The sequence below is a fragment of the Tupaia chinensis genome, unplaced genomic scaffold (assembly GCF_000334495.1).
Source record: "Tupaia chinensis unplaced genomic scaffold, TupChi_1.0 Scaffold000380_1, whole genome shotgun sequence".
Classification (NCBI taxonomy): Eukaryota; Metazoa; Chordata; class Mammalia; order Scandentia; family Tupaiidae; genus Tupaia; species Tupaia belangeri.
Genome location: NW_006159882.1, coordinates 693,602 through 709,273, shown reverse-complemented (window position 1 = coordinate 709,273; position 15,672 = coordinate 693,602).

Genomic DNA, 15,672 nt, shown 5'->3' with positions numbered 1-15,672 from the left:
TAAACCACCAAATACTATGACGCTTGATTTTATGATATCCTCAGAAGAAATCCTCTCGATGAAGTATTATAGTACTAACTATACTGTACTAGCACCATCATTTAATATTTTTATTTTTGTACATATCAAACATTGTAAATCTATCATTTACCATTAGAAACAAATACGAAGAAAACTTTCCCAGGCTATAACTCTGAGTAAGTACTTCCAGTCCACCATCAATATGACTCATAGTAGAATGAATCCTAATCAAACATATTTACTTCAGTCCCTCTCCATCGTCAGTTTGTTTTAAAATGTTTGCCACCTTTTATTTTTCTGATGATCGGAGTTTACCTATTTATGAGTCGTGGAGCCCTCATTGAATTGTGACTACACAACCTTAAATCACATAATCCTCTATCAAGAAGACAGAAATGTCGAGGGTAGGAAAATATTATATTAATAACACAGCAATCTCTCTGCCTCACTCCACTCCCACAGCAAGCAGTCTAGTGAACATGACTCTAAAACTGCACAAAAATAGAATCAGACAAAACTGGCACCTTCGAAAGAAAGGGAAATTGGAGATCAGTACGCGTCCAGTTATTGCTCAATTACATCACAGTAGAAAGGAAGTTTGCATGTTTCCAAGGTAAACTATGGGAGCCATGGTTGCCCTCTCCTTTGTTTCACGCACAGACCCATGATTTGGAGTATATCTGGCCACAAAAGCAGAAGAGGCAGCTCTAACCCTTTGAAAAGCACATACATGTCCCCCAAAGTCATCAGTGTAACCTAAAGCACCCCAGAATCCCCTCATGTGTAAAGAACAAATGAAGCTGCATTGTTCTTTCCTATTATGTGTTTTCTTTATATTTATTGTCAAGCTACATTAAATCCCACATGTTAAATATTTATCTATTTTTAATGTTTTTAATAAAACACAGTACCCTTTATAATGATGCCAAAGTACATGTAATACTTTAAGTATAAATGTAACAAAACATATATAGACTCTGTATGCTGACAATTACAAAATATTAATGAAAGAATTCGAAGAAAACATAAACAAATGGAGAGAGATATGTATACATGGATTGGAAGATTTTATCAACGTACTGAAGTATTTATATATATTTATTTATAATATATATCTTTTTAACTTGAACAACATGGTTTTTACCAACATGAATATAGTGCATATTAGTCGAGTCAAAGACATTACCATATACATTAACATCAACAGATAACTTTATACTTTTTAGTCTATTACATGTTGTTTGTTTTTTCCCTTATCCCCTCCCTCTCACCACTTATTACCCACCCCCTTCTCTACTGTCTCTAGTATCTACAATTATCCTTCCTGCTATCATACCTTTCAATTTTTTCTGTTTCTGCTATGAAGTGCAGACATTTGATATATATTAAGTGAGGATATACAATGCCTGTCTTTTATAGTCTGGCTTGCTTCACTTACTATTAAATCTTCCATATTCATTCACTTTGTATCAAATGTCAGGATCTCATTGTTTTTTTTATGGCTAAGTAGTATTCCATAGAGTACATGTGCCACATTTTTCCAATCCACTCATCTGTTCTTGGACATTTGGGTTGATTTCATGTTCTAGCTATTATGAATAATGCTGTAATAAACATGAATATGCAAGTGCTTTTCCAACTGAGTGTTTTCCTATCCTTTGGGTAAATATCCAAGACCTACAAGTTAATTTAAATGAGCTTTTTATTTTTTTAAACTGCCAGAGGGTGTGTGTGCTTGCCAGAAAGAGAGAGAAAAAGAAAGAAAGCATCCCCAGTGGTATATGGCCGTGCCATAATCCTTTTTCCTGTATTTCTTCATCCCATCAGGATTTGGCCATTCAAGCACATGTGTTCAGCATGGTTTTCAAAACACTAGGGCTGGGATTTGAGCAACAGTCAGCCATGTAGGATCCACCTCTATATGCACAGTACTTTATCACTGCATTTCCTCAAGTGGACCATAACCTAGTTTATTGTCAAGGCTGAAAAATTAGATGAAGGCAAGATTGAATGAATCAGTAGAGTATGCCAATAGAAGAGAAAAGAGAACCCAGAACAAAATTCATGCAGTAATAGTCAACTGATTGTCAACAAAGGTCCAAGAGCACACACTGGGAATGGGAGTAGTTGTCCTAGTTCCTGAAAGGGTCTGTTCAGAGTTCAAATGTAGATGGCTTGTGACTGGCCCGTCTACTAGATCTTGGGGTCAGGAGGGTAAAGTCTGGGCAAAAAATCTTCAGTTGTCTCTCTCTTGTGAGATTTTTACTATAGGCCATGTGTGCCCTCCAGAGAGTCAGAGACAGAATTGAGAAATCACCCCTAAAGGGGATATTTCATGAAATATCAGACCACAGTAACACTGCAAATTGAAAAGAAGAGAGATTTATATTGTGTGAGACTGAACTGTGAAACAGAATTCTATGACTTTTGACTAAAACATTACTGATTTTCTTCTATGCCTTGTTCTCCAGATTTAAGGATTTTTGTCTTCTCTTGAACTGTTGATAGGTTCATCTACTACTGTTGGTACTGAATCCAAACTTTGTTCCTGACTTTAAGTCTTAAACCAATGTCTCTTATTGTTTTGGGGGTTTTTTTTGTTGTTTTTTTTTTTTTTTTTTGATCTATTAAAACTAAAACTGTTTTTCTTGACATTAAAAAATACACAAAGAATACCTATTTAATGACCACAGTAACTATATAACCCCAGCAAGGTGCTACTTTATAGTATGTTCATTCTACTCACTGAGGTTTATGCCTAAAGTTAGACACATGTTCATAGATATGTATATATCAGCTGCACTTGCTATTGAAAATATTTAGATTAATTAAGCTCCATTCTCCTCTTGGGATTTTGGGCATTCACGCACACATACCTGGTATGAATTTCAAGTCACTGGATCCAGGACTGGATGTGGTCAATGGTCTCTTCAATAACTGGTACTGGGAAAACAGGATATCCATGTGCAGAATGAAACTAGACCTCTATCTCTCACCATATACAAAAATCAACTCAAAATATTGGGCCATTGCAAAAATAATGACATACTATTGTATTTTTCAATGCAAAAATTCATGACTTTGCAGATGATTCAATAGACCCAAAACTTGAAACTACACAAGGAAAACATTTTATGACATTGGATTAGGCAAGGATTATTATTAGTAGTATTAGTATTAGTATTATTTGTTAGAGAGTGCATTCATTCATGGGAGAGAGACAGAGAAGGAAAGTGAGAGAAAGTGAAAGAACAATCCCCAGGGGGATGATCATGTGCAATCCTTTCTCCACTATCCTCTTGAGATTTGAGGCATGTATGCACACATAGCCAATATGTTTTTCAAGTCACTGGGTCAGGTACTCAAACTGTGCAATTGACCATATGGGATCTAGCCACCCTCACTCTACCACCTAACTAACCCTGGACAAGTATTTTTTTGAATAAGACCTTTAAAACACAGGCAACAAAAGCAAAAACAATCAAGGGAATCACATTAATCTTCGTTCTGTATAGAAATGTACAGAAAGAATGTAAGGGAATGAAGAAACAGCAGAATGGAAGAAAATGTTTACAAACTATGCATTCAAAAAGAGATTGCTATCAAGAATATATATGGAATTCAAACATTTTTGTTAGAATATTCAATTTTTAAAAATAGACTAAAGCCCTGAATAGATATTTGTCAAAATAAGATGCACACTGTGCCAGCAGGTGGCACAGTGCTGAACTCTCACATGGCCGACCATAGTTCCAGTCCTGCATCAGTACCTTGAAATTCATACCAGGCATGTATGTATGCATGTGTGCTCAAAATCCCAAGAAGAAAATGGAGGAGAAAGGATTGTAGCGTGACTATCCCCTTTCGGGGTGATTTCTCATTTTTTTGTCTCTCTCTGACTTTCTAGAGAGCATACATACCCTATAGCAAAAAGCTCTTTTAAAAAAAAAGAGAGAGAGAGAGAGACAACTGAAGATTTTCTGCCCAGAATTTTCCCTCCTGACCCCAAAAACTAGATCAGAGTAATCCTCAATTCCCATGGAATCTGCTGCAAAAAGGGAGAAAAACGGAATGCAGAGAGATTTCAGAACACCTTCTTCTGTATGCCTCTGAACACTCAGACTTAATTCCAAAAATTAGGAAAAAATGTATAATCTAACAGATGACCAAAAACAACCACAGAGGCACAAGAAATATGAGAAGCCAAGATAATATCTCTCCCCCAAAGGAGAGGAATAACTCCTCACCAAACAGGAAATACAATGGAATTCATGGAAATGTCAGATAAAGAATTTAGAATATTCGTAGTAACAAATCTAACAGAGATGCAAGAGAAGAGAGATAATGAACTACAGAAGATGCAGAAGAAGAGGGACAACAAGTTCCAGGAAGTGAGAAATTTCTTGCACTATCTGAAAAAGGGAATACACACCATAAAAAAGAATCAAATGGAATTGTTAGAGATGAAGGCTGTAATACAGGAAGCGAAAACCTCCCCTGAAAGTATTAAAAGCAGATTAGATCATGTAGAAGATCAAATCTCAGATGTAGAAGACAGAACCTCTGACCTAGAAACATTCACCAAAAAGACCGAGAAAATAACACCAAAAAAAAGAGATAATATACAAATAATACTAGATACCATTAAATGCCCAAACATCCAGATATTCGGTATCCCAGAATATGATGAAACTAATAAGGGGGTTGATCACCTATTTCATGAAATCCTGGAAGAAAACTGTCCAAACCTAGAGAGGCACTCAAATATTCAGACACAAGAAATACAAAGGACCCCACCTAGGATCACCCCAAGATCTTCTCCAAGTCACATTATAGCCAGATTGACCAAAACCGGAGAGACAAGATACTAAAATTGACAAGAGAGAAACATCAAGTTCCTTTCAAAGGTTATTCCATCAGGCTAACAGTGGATCTCTCATTAGAAACAATACAACCAAGGAAAGAATGGGAAAATATATTCAAAGTGTTAAGTGAAAAACAATTTCAACCAAGAATACTATAACTGGCAAGATGATCCTTTATATGAGAAGAAAAGACAAAAACATTCTCAGAAAAATGAAATCTGAAAGAATTTACCAACACCAGACCAGCTCTCCAAGAAGTTCTCAAGGGAGTGTTATACCAGGAAAACTAAAGTCAGACACACAGAAATCAGAGTACAAAAAACAACCAAGAGAATGGCCAACTTAATGGTAGGGACAAGTCTGGAAAGATCAATAATAACATTGAATGTTAACCTCCAGAATTTAAACAGAAAGATCAGACCACAGTAACACTGCAAACTGAAAAGAAGAGAGATTTATCGTATGAGACTGAACTGTGAAACAGAATTCTATGACTTTTGACTAAAACATTACTGATTTTCTTCTATGCTTTGTTCTCCATTTTAAGAATTGTTGTCTTCTCTTGAACTGTTGATAGGTTCATCTACTACTGCTGGAACTGAATCCTAACTTTGTTTCTGGCTTTAAATCTTAAGCCAATGTCTCTTATCTTTTTTTTTTTTAATTTTGATCTATTAAAACTAAAACTGTTTTTCTTGACATTAAAAAATACACAAGGATGGGACCAGCAGGTGGCATGGTGGTTAAGGTGCTGGACACTCCAACATGGCTGACCACGGTTCAAGTCCTGGACCTGGTAGCTTGCTTTCTCACTTTCTCTCTCTCTCTCTGTCTCTCTCTCTCTCTCTCTGGTCAAATTAAAATAAATGAATGAATAAATAAAACTAAATGAAATAAATCTTTTTAAAAAAATACACAAAGAATACCTATTTAATGACCACAGTAACTATATAACCCCAGCAAGGTGCTACTTTATAGTATGTTCATTCTACTCACTGAGGTTTATGCCTAAAGTTAGATACATATTCATAGATAAGTATATATCAATTACACTTGCTATTGAAAGTATTTAGATTAATTAAGGTCTTTTGGAATCAATAAAATGTGGAAAAAAAAAAGAAGAACAAATAGCCAACAGGTATATGAAAAATGCTCAACATCACTAATCACTACAGAAATACAAGTCAAAACCACAATGAGATATCAGCTCACTATTGCTACAATAAGTATTATCAAAAAGTCAAAAATTTACAAATTCTGGTCAAGATGTGGACAAAGAGAACTCATACACTGTTAGTGGGGATGCAGATTAGTATGGCCATTATGGAAACTGTGGATATTTTTAAAGAAACTAAATATAGAAAGACTGTATGATCCAATAATACAACTGTCAGGGACATATCCAAATGAAATGAATCAAAACATGAAATCAATATGTCAAAGAGATATCAGTCACATGTTTATTGCAGCACTATTCACAGTAACCAAGATAAGGAATTAACCTAAACTCTCATTATAGGATGACTGTTTAAAGAACACGTAGCATACACACACACACACACACACACACACACACACAATCACACATATGATGGAATACTATTCAAACACACACACAAAAAAAAAAACCCTGTCATTTGCAGCAATATGGATGAACCTAGAAGACATCATGTTCAGTAAAATAAGCCAAGCACAGAATGATGAATGCCACATGATCTCACTCATATGAAATCTGAAAACATTGATCTCATAGAAATAGAGAGTAGAATGGTGATGGGCTGACTCCAGAGCATGGTGGGTAAGTGCTTTGTGTAGAGAATGGGATCCCATATGGCTGACCTGGTTACTGCAGTTCCACCGCTTGAAAAATACATGTTGTTTGGGTATGAGTGTGCCCCAAATCCTGACAGTATGGAGAAATGAGGGAAAGGGATTGCAGCATCATTACACCACACTTTCTCTCTAACCCCCACAACTTTTTGGTTAGGACAAGAAAAAAGAGAGAGAGAGAAAGAGTAGAACTGTGGTTACCAGAGGTTGCCTATAAGAAGAGGGAAGTGAAGCAATGGGAAAAAGTAGGTCAAGGGATTCAATGTTAATTAGAAGGGATAAGTTCTAGTGTTCTATCACACACTAGGATGACTATAGTTAACAATAACGTGTTATATATTTAAAAAGTAACTAGAAGTGAGGCTTTTCAGTGTTCTCACTAAAAGCGAGATAGATGTTTTAGGTGATGCATGTACTAATTACATTGATTTGATCATTACACTACATATACATGTATGGACACTTCACATTGTGCCACACGAATAAGTACAATTACTACATATTAACTAATAATTAACTTGGCACCCAGGAGGTGGTGTGGAGGTTAAGGTAGCTGGATCCCACATGGCCAACTGGGAGGCTCAAGTCTTAGAACCACTGGCTTAAAAAATCACACTGGGTACATGTGTGTGTGTGTGTGTGTGCCCAAAATCCTGAGAGGAAAATGGAGTAGTGAAAGGGTCAGCAGATGATGTAATGGCTATGTCGCTGGACTCCCATGTAGTTGACAATGGTACGAGTTCCAGACCCAGTGGCTTAAACTCATGCCAGGCACGTGTGTGTGTGCCCAAGATCACAAGAGGAGAGTGGAGGAGAAGGGATTGTAGTGTGGTCATCCCGTCTAGGGGATGATTTCTCACTTTCTGTCTCTCTTTCTGGCAAGCACACATGCTCTATATCAAGAACCTCTCCAAAATAAATAAATAAATAAAATGGAGTAGTGGGAATTGTGGCATGGCCATCACCCTGGGAGATAATTCTCACTTCCTCTCTCTTTCTCCTTCTTTTTTTTCTCTCTCTCTCTGGTGAGCACATACACCCTACAGCAAACCATTATTTTTAATCTAGAAAAAATATTGATAAAATAACTTTTTAATTAAAAAGAGGGGTTGGCAGATGGCGTGGTAGTTAGGGGACTCAACTCCCACATGGCTGACTGATATTTGAGTCCCAGACCTGGTGGCTTGCTTTCTCACTTTCCCTTTTTCTCTGTCTCTATCTGGTCAAATAAAAAAATAATAATAATAAAACCAAATAAAATTAAATAAATAATTACTTTTAAAACATTAAAAAGAGAGTTTCAACACATTTGAGGCAAGCTTGAGAAGTAGAAGTCTAAAAGTACCTCTTGGTGAAGATTTTGTGACTCTCTAGGCTCACTTGTATAGAGAACAAGAAGGACCAAAAAAAAAAATCTTTGGTCTTAGATATCTCACACTAAAAAATTACACAAATTCAGAAAATGTAGACTCTCCATAGTGAGTAAGCAGTTGTTTTTAAGGGCTTTATACCTCATCTAATGCCACACAAACTTCAAAATCTTATTTGCAGTATATATGTGCATTTTATTTTTAGAGAGAGATTTTTCCTATAGGCTATGCATGCTCATCAGAGAGACAGACAGAAAGCAAGAAATCAGCCCTCATGGGTATGGTCACACTTCAGTCTCTTCGCCTCCATTCTCCTATCAGGATCTTGGGCATGCACTCACATGCGCCAGGTATGAATTTTAAGCCACAGGTCCAGGACTCTTCCCATGGCTGAGTATGTGGGAGTCCAACAACATAACCATTACACCATTTGCTGGTCCAATGTGTGCATTTCTTAAAGAACTGTCTCTTAAATGTTTCCTAGTCATTATCCTTAAGAATTTGAACAAACTAGAAACACTCCTCATCAGATAAATTCTTAAACTTGTCTACAAAGCAATCTTTTTGTATTTGCAGTGATTCAGAAATCCCCGAAATTCTATATGTGAATATGTAGGTCTATGAAATTAGGTCAAGAACCACTGCCTTAGGGAACCAGCAGTTAGCGTAATGGCTATGTCGCTGGACTCCCACGTAGTCGACTGCGGTTCGTGTCCCGGACCCGATGGCTTAAAACTCACGCCGGGCGCGTGTGCGTGCGTGCCCAAGATCCCGAGAGGAGAATGGAGGAGAAGGGATTGCGACGTGACCATTCCCCCTAGGGGGTGATTTCTCGCTTTCTGTCTCTATGTCTCTTTCTGTCTGTCTGGCGAGCGCCACGCGCCCTACAGTGAAAATCTCTCCCAAAAAAAAGACCCACTGCCTTAAAAGGTGATAGAGGGAGGTTGGCCAGTAGGTGGCATAGTGGTTAATGTGCTGGATTCCTACGTGACAGATCACAGTTCAAGTTCTGAATCTAGTGGCCTGAAAGTCACTCCAGGAGCATGTGCAGGTGTGCCCAAAATCTTGAGAAGAGAATGGAGGAGACGGGGTTGTGCTGTGGCCATCTTTCCAGGGGGTCTTTTCCTCACTTTCCTTCCCTCTGTCTCTCTCTGGTGAGCACACGCATCCTACAGGGGGAAAAAAGGTTACGGGGTGGAAAACAAAGGACCACATCGGAATTATTTATCATAAACAGAATAAATTATTTATAACTCTTTGAAATGCATTGATGTTTTCAGAGCTCCTTAGGTTTCCTCCATTCCCCATTTTCCTTCTTTAGCTTCTTCATCTTTTCAAGTGAAAGTGAAAGACTTAGATGCTGCTCTCTCCAGATCCCACCTACACTGTACTTCGAAACTGCAGTATGGAGTCACTATGCAGCTAACTGTTCACATATAAAAATAAAGCATATCTCCATTCTTTTCCATAATTGTGCCCAGCAGAATTACTTTGAAATGCATTTTCCACACTATAAAGTGTGTCCTAACAGAACACAATAAACTCAACAGCAATGTGATTACTGTACTTGTAAAACAGTTGGTGTTTTAGCAATATGCCCTTAAAAAAAAAAAGTATGCTTGGAAAAATGGATTCTGTTTCAACAGTTAAAAGGACATAATTATTTTTCTGCTGCATAACAATTTTTAAATGTTAATGAGTTAAAATACAGTACCAAAACAGCTCCCATGCAATAATACAGCATATCATTTGGCTGCCTGGTTCCTCTTCCTTGTGTGTGTGTGTGTGTTCTGTGGTCAAATAATATGCAATAGCCTGGGAAAGCTACTTCATCAGATAACTACAGTGTAGCTTGCTCTTTCTTAAGCTCTCTCTGAATGTGTAGAGAGTAGGTTTTCTCACCCTCAGCACTCTAGACATTTTGTACCCAAAAAGTTCTTGCGGCAGCAATATTTAATGTTCAATATTTAATGTACAATGGCATCCCTGTTTTCTATCCACCAGGAACAGTGGCTTCCACACCTTCATCCTGCAATCATAGCAATCAAAAATTCTCCAGACATTGGAAAATGTCCAGCTTGGAAAAACCATGGTTATAGGAAATGAATCACTGGTAAGATATATGCACACACAGTGATACACACTGTACCTAAATAATCCACTCTCTAGAGAGGGATCTAATTTTCAGAATTATCTTTGTCTAGTATTGGAAATAGTGTCAACAGCATGACTCATGTCTGTCAAAATAGTAACCAAATTCATCAATTCACCAAATACATATATAATACATATATATATTATATTATATATATTATAGATTTGCAACCTTGATAATGTCACAGAACTAATAAAGGAAATCCTAAAATCTCATAAATTGCTTCTGTTCATTTATTTAGCAATTACTTATTAAGAGCCCAGACAGACTCTGCCAGGCATTGTGATAGAAGCAGGTCTCTCCATTTAAAAGGACAGGCACATTCCATGAACTCTTGTGTCAACAGGAAAGTCAGGTGTGGCATATAGTAAGGACTACTATGGGAAAGCAGCTGAAGAAACTTAGCTAGAGTGAAGGGATGAAAGAGATTCCCAGAAGACATTACCATTAAGGGGAGACTGAAAACATGCGTGGAAATGTTTCCAGAGAGGTGGCAGAGGAAAGAAGGTGAGAATATGACTGAGATGCCAGAATACAGTAAGAGGTGGCCCAGGGAGATGATAAAGCATAGAGTGTTCAGAGACATACGAATATAAATAGAATGTAATAAAGGACGAAGAAGTGTAAAGCAGTAAGGCTGGAGAGAAAAGCAGGCCACATCATGGTAAGATACTTGAGGTTTATTGCAAAGCAATGCGAATCACTAAATAGTTTCAAGTAGGAAGGTGGAATTATTAGATGTTTGCAGGGCCATCACTCTGGCTATAATGGATATATTAGGGTTCTCCAGAGAAACAAAATATACCTAAGAGATTTATCATTAGGAATTGATTTACCTAATGACAACGAGTCCCAAGATATGTAGAGTGAGTCGGCAAGCAGGAGACCCAGGAGAACCAATAGTACAGTTCCAGTCCAATGGCAGCCAGACACGAAGAATGCTCTTTTGCTTGGGGAAAGGTCAGCATTTTGTACTACTCACACCTTTGATTAAATGGATAAAAACGATACACCCTAGGGAGGGCAATTTACATACTTTGCTCAGTCTACCAATTTATGTGGTCTTCTGATTTAAATGCTAATCTCCTCAAAACATCCTAACAGAAATGCCCAGAAAAAGTATGACCAAATATCTGGGCATCTCGTGGCCCATGCAAGTTGACACGGAAGATTAGTCATCACAGAACGCAAGAAAAGCTAACTCAGTCCAGCCATGGCAGGAGAGGAGTAACACAGTGCTTCCATGATGCTGGGCCACATGATAAGGCTCTGGGTTCCTGGCCCATGTTTTCACTGTACATACTGGGGGTGCACACATGCCAGGATCCTGGCTGGCTGAGACTGGGTATAAATTGTGGCATGATGACCCTCTTGGGAGCGACTGTCATTCTCTGTCTTTCTCTCTTTCTTTCTGTCTCCCTCTCTCCTGGCAGAAAGAAAATAAACTAAAAATAAAGATAAAGGAGTCAGCTGGTGGTTTGATGATTAAGGTGCTGGACTTCCACATGGCTGACCATAGGTCGAGTTTTAGACCCAGTGGTTTGAAACTCATACCAGGCATATGTTCATATATGCCCAAAATTCTAAGAGGAGAATGGAGAAGGGATTGCAGCGTGGATACCCTCCCCTGGGGGTGATTTCTCACTTTCCTTCTCGCTGCCTTTATGTCTCTCTCCAGCAAGTGCACACATCTTATGGCAAAAACTTTAAAAGTAAATAAATAAATAACAGCTGGATTTTTTTAAAAAAAAGACATAAACTTTAAAGAACAAATAAAATAAAAGCTGGTACTGTAAACTAGGCAAGAAATTATAGGAACCTGAAGCACATGAAAATTCTACAACCAATTCTTTCTACAGAGGTCACAGCTTGGCATAAAGTAGGAACTTATTGAGTATCTAGTTAGTATTTGACGATTAGTGAATGAATGGGTGGGAGGTGTGTGGAAATCAAAATATTTTAAAAAGGTTATTCTATATAAAAGCTTTGATGATAGTCCTATATACCCGTAATAACATGTCTACAAAGAAAAAAAGTTCACCAGTCCTATTCAAATTAGGAACCACTTAGTATTATTCAAAACCTTAATTTCTGTTTACAATAATTGCTGGTAAAGGTGCAACAAACATTGATGAAATTTCTGGATGGCAATCTGGCAGTAGTAAAAACATTAAAAATGCTCTTACCCTTTGGCTTAGTAACTTTCCTTCTAAGTTTCTATTCTAAGAACCATTCATTACAATAAAAAAAATTAAAAGCAGCTTAATTTGCAACATGGAAGAAAGCACTAATTAGTAGCCATCAAGTAAAAATCACATTTTCAATGTCAGTTTGATGAAATAGGTAATGCTCAGAATATATGTTAACAAATTAGAATACAAGACCTACATATATCCAAAGATATATAAATATAGATATAGATATTCCCAAATTCTAATTCATTTCTTTCAATCTTATCTGTACTAACTGAAACTGAGAGCAAACTTCATGTACCAAAGGGGAAATAACCTAAATTAATTTTTTAAAATATGAACATATTAGCATGTACTTACGAATTTTTAGTTTTTTTAACTGAAATTAGTCAGATTCCGTCTGCTAAATAACCACTCAATAAATGCTTAAAAATAAAACAAATGTATGAGTGGATGCACCTAACAGCAAATGACCAGATGTCTGCATATTAACTGTAAACTCTGCATTTGGCTCACAGAAAGAGAAAGTAACAAGCTTTTGAAGATTGTCTATCCAATGATACTATGCATATCCTGAGTGTTTTGAAAGAACTTTAACAACGGGGTTTTAAAAAGGCAGAATAGTTTACCAGAAATTTTTTGCTCATGGAGTCACATAATCCAATTCAGTTTTCAAATTTCTATAAACCCATAAAGGGCCTCAAAAGGTCTTGTAGCCTGATCTCCATCCACTGAGAGGAACAGCTGAATGTGTATGTGTATATGAAAAGACCAGCACAGGAACTCCTTTCATAAGTGTTTCCAGTACTTGAGGACCTTCTTTGTCAATTCTTGCTTCAAGTTCAGTCCATTCCTTCTTGTCTGGCCTTCATAAAGCATAGAACAGCTGGGTTCCATTCTTCTTATATAATCCTTTAAACACTTCAGAGAGTTACTTGTTCATCTATTAGTTCCCAACTGTCCCCAACCCCAAGCCCTATGAAGTTATTTTAACCTCCTAGGTCTGATACAGTGATTTCTCCACCAATAAGATATATGCCCTATGTGTTCTATGTCTCAAGTCTCATTTCCTTCTGAAATTCACTCCCAATTATAAAACTGATATAGAATCTTCATATGTGCTAAGTTGTTACTCTAAAAAGTGCCAGTCTTTGGAGGCTGACTATAGAATGAAAATAAGTAGATAAACCCATGGTATCTGTTTCTTAGGATACTCTCATAAAGGAAAGGAGTAAAATATCTTCAGTGTTCTGGCTCATTTGCCTAATACATTGTTTGGAGAGGGTTCCTGGAAGAGGGCATATGACCATTCTGTTTACTTTTTCATTAATTATTTTCTTCATCACCCTAAACCAAGCTTGTTCATAAACCTAAGAAAAATTTATCACAACTTAGAGAAGTGCTCACTCTTCTTTCAGAATTAGATCATCTGTTAAAAAGCTCAAGCTCTTTGAATTCTATCAGTAAATGTATTGAGGGAAATACCTTACTCACGGGAGAAATGATCCGATGGCAGTCCTTTGCTTCATTAATATTTTAATGAATGCCTAACATTTATGACTTGCATAGTTATAGAAAAATGAAGAGGGGTTCAAGGATTAAAGAGACCCCCCCCCACTCTAGCTATAGCATATATTACTGAAGTACTTAAGTAGCCTAGAGATAAAAAGTAGAAACTATCTCTTAACTACTCAGTAATTGTATATCATTAGAATACTTATTCTTAAAAATAGGCCTACACGTGGCATGGTGGTTAAATCACTGGACTTCTACGTAGCTAACCACAATTGACATCGTGGACCAGGTGGCTGGCTTTCTCACCTTCTCTCTCTCTCTTTTTCTCTGTCGCTCTCTGGTGAGTACATTTGCCCTAAGAAAATTTAAAATAATAACAATAACAAATAAAATTAAATAATAATTCTTTCCTCTTTTTTGAGAGCAAGTTTTGTAATAGGGCACGTGCACTCACTGGAGAGACAGAGACAGAGAGACAGAAAGCATCCCTAGGGGAGATGGACATACCACCATCCCTTCTCTTCCATTCTCCTCTTGGGGTTTTGGGCATGCACACACAAGTGCCCGGCATGAATTTTAAGCCTGCAGGTCCGGGACTTAAACCGCAATCCACTACGTGAGAGTCCAGTGACGTAAGCGTTATGCCATCTGCTGGTCCCCAAAATTCTTTTTTTAAACATAGAGAACACTTTTCTTCTACTTTTAGCTTATTTTTGTTTTTGCTTTTTTTTTTCTAAACTGGCAATGCTGATTGCTAGAACAAAGTGCTATTTAAAAGGCAACTAATAGGGAACCAGCAGTTAGCGTAATGGCTATGTCGCTGGACTCCCACGTAATCGACCGCGGTTCGCGTCCTGGACCCGGTAGCTTAAAACTCAGGCCGGGCGCGTGTGCGTGTGTCCCCAAGATCCCGAGAGGAGAATGGAGGAGAAGGGATTGCGGCGTGACCATCCCCCTGCGGGGTGATTTCTCGCTTTCTGTCTCTATGTCTCTCTCTGTCTGTCTGGCGAGCGCATGCGCCGTATAGTGAAAATCTCTCCAAAAAAAAAAAGAAAAAAAGAAAAGAAGACAACTAATAGAAATGGCTTCATCTCTCTGTGTGTCTATATCAATTCCTGTCTCTCACACGCTCATTCTCACACTCTCCTGTGCACACACACACAATTCCAAAATAAACTTACTGTTAGATTGCTGCTCTTTGCACCAAACTAAAGCCAGTTAAAACATTTAACCATCATTATCAGCAGAGCTTATCTTTAAAGCTACAGCAAAGAACAAAATACAACTTTAAATACTATTTAAGTAATAAAAATAACTTTATTAATTGGATGATTAAAAAAATTCCTCAGCACTATGTCTAATCTATCTATGTGACTGACTTGTCTAGTAAATCTATGTTTGTAACCAATTGCCAGAAGTCCTCCAGATAAATAGATATTAGCTTAGGTAAACTTTTACATATTATAATGCTTTCTGAAGTTTATTTATTTATTCTATGAGTGAGAGAAACAGAGAGACAACATCCCTTGACAAGATCTCAATGCTGTGGTCTACCTCCAGCTTCAGCTAGTATTGAAATACTGACCATGGGCACTTGCATGCCTGGTGTACTCAGGGAGGTCTCCAGAGGTGAACTATATGGCATCCCTCCAGTATGGGTCTGTCTCAGAGAGCAGCATTTCATTTTACCACGGTGCCACTATCTGACCCCTATATCATTAATA